At 39.0% G+C, this 2,348-nt stretch overlaps 1 non-coding gene across 1 annotated transcript; it reads left to right on the forward strand.

The window, feature by feature from the left end:
* Window positions 1-1,621: 1,621 nt before the first annotated feature.
* LOC112587489 lies at window positions 1,622-1,768 on the forward strand. The gene has a single exon (XR_003111998.1). It is a non-coding gene; the product is annotated as a small nucleolar RNA SNORA81 (small nucleolar RNA).
* Window positions 1,769-2,348: the final 580 nt, after the last annotated feature.

Below are 2,348 nucleotides of genomic sequence, written 5' to 3' on the forward strand. Positions count from 1 at the left end.
TTGGTTAACACTGTGATGGTCTTTGGTCAAATCATATGTGTTAATCTAGATCTAGATATTACCCCCAATCTGGAAACTGTAACAGACTACTGAGTCCGCTTTGAGTTAAAAGGCACAGTTTTTTTTCTGTGCTTCTCGTAGATGCTGCCAAAGTAAGACTGCTGAATTGTACAACAGAGGAGAATTGTAGCCAGTTCAGGCTCTCTAGAGTCTGCAAATCCAGGTCATTTGGATTTGAAATGTATCATTATAGTCCAGTGAGTACAAAAATGACATATATCATGTTAACTGGCTAGGCCCTGAATACTCCCATAAAAGGTCCTGGACTCGCATTGGTTCTTCTGTTGCTATTCTGGTCTCTTTTAGTTCTTGAGCTTGTTTCAGCCAAGGTAATTTAGCTCCCACTGGACTTTTTTTCTAAGGAAAAAGGAACATAAACAACAAGCTTAATTATTGTTAATCATTCAAGAGTTGGACATGTGATTGTTATTTACTGGAGATTTCATAAATTTTTTTTTCAAATGAACAGTGCATGAAGTGGCTTCTGGATGGAACCAAAAACTTCTGTCATGTATTTTTAAAATTTATACATTATCAGAATGCAACCAAACAATCCCATGACACAGTTGAATACATTCTCCAAGTTAGCATAAAAAATACCTTTTATAAATCAGTACCAATCTCTGTTGTTTGCATATTAAATCTCTGATTTCAACCAGATCAGTTTGCTTTCTTTTGCCACACATTTTTTGCCCACTGAGTGAAGAAATTAATAGAGACAAGCAAATAACATAGAAGGCTTAGAAAACTGAGAGGAGGAAGCTCTGTACTATGGTTTATTCAAACTTTAAAAATTTATATTAAAAAAACAAAAAAAAATGTTGTAGTTGTTAAGGGAGATGATTACCAATTACAATTGGCCTTCAGGAGCAAGCTGGTGCCCTTCTCTGTCCTTTGAAGCTTCCTAAGATGTGAAGAAACCATCTAATTATGAAGTGAGAAGGGAAATAATTTTGGACTGCTTTAGAGAAATCACAGACGCTAAGAAAGTGGCTATAAAAGTACCACTGACTGCAGAAAAGAAGGAGAAAAGACTTTCCTGAAGAAATTATATAATCAGTATGTGTACCTTGCATGGAAACCAGTGATTTTTCCAGAAGACAGACATCATGAAAGAAATGTCTGTTGAAGAATTAGTTGCTTATGAGGCTATTTGTATGAAGAATGCACCCAGAAATCATGAAAAAGAATCTTACTATCCTCTCTGCTAAGTCACTTCAGTCATGTCCAACTCTGTGCGACCCCAGAGACGGCAGCCCACCAGGCTCCCCCATCTCTGGGATTCTCCAGGCAAGAACACTGGAGTGGGTTGCCATTGCCTTCTCCAATGCATGAAAGTGAAAAGTGATAGTGAAGTCACTCAGTCGTGCCTGACTCTTAGCGACCCCATGGACTGCAGCCTACCAGGCTCCTCCATCCATGGGATTTTCCAGGCAAGAGTACTGGAGTGGGTTGCCATTGCCTTCTCCAACTATCCTCTCTAATGGGCTGATAAGGACGATTCCTTGGCACTGACACTTGGGAGTAATTCTTTCTCCATTTGCAAAAGGAAATACTTGTCACAGGATTGGTAATACCTTACTAAAATGCGTGTATGATGCTAGCAGAGTATTACACAAGAAGAGGAACTGCACTAGATTGTAAAGACTGGGGTGGACCTCTTTCTTAATGTCCAGTGTCCTTTGTCTTAAGATTTGGTGCAATATGTCATTAGACCAATCTAATAAATGAGTTTTTAAAGAATGTAAAAAAATAAAATAAAATGTGTGTATGGAAATAATCTTGTCTAGAGGGGAACACAACATATCCAAGAGGTGGTGCCAAGGTTTGCTCACCCATGGATGATCTAATTCATGTGGAACAAATGGAACCACTCAAAAATTTCTGAGTGCATCTATAAATCTAGACTGGAGATTTAGTCTATAAATCTAGACTTTCAGTCTAGAAAGTTTTCTTTGTTCATGGTAGACAATAGGACATATGATGAAGAGGACACTGTTCCTTCCACTCTGGTGGAAGGCAGGTGGGAATTTTCCTATTCCTCTCTCTTCATCCTCCTTCTCCTTTTTCTTCAAAGCAGGCACTGCATCACATAATTTTATGTACACTTCTTTCTGGAGTTATTTCTCATCTGATCTCCAGTAGCATATTGGGCACCTACTGGCCTGAGGGGTCTATCTTTCAGTGTCCTATCTTTTCGCCTTTTCATACTGTTCATGGGGTTCTCAAGGCAAGAACACTGAAGTGGTTTGCCATTCCCTTCTCCAGTGGTCCATGCTTTGTCAAAC

This window comes from Bubalus bubalis, chromosome 1 (assembly GCF_019923935.1).
Source record: "Bubalus bubalis isolate 160015118507 breed Murrah chromosome 1, NDDB_SH_1, whole genome shotgun sequence".
In the NCBI taxonomy this organism is placed as follows: domain Eukaryota; kingdom Metazoa; phylum Chordata; class Mammalia; order Artiodactyla; family Bovidae; genus Bubalus; species Bubalus bubalis.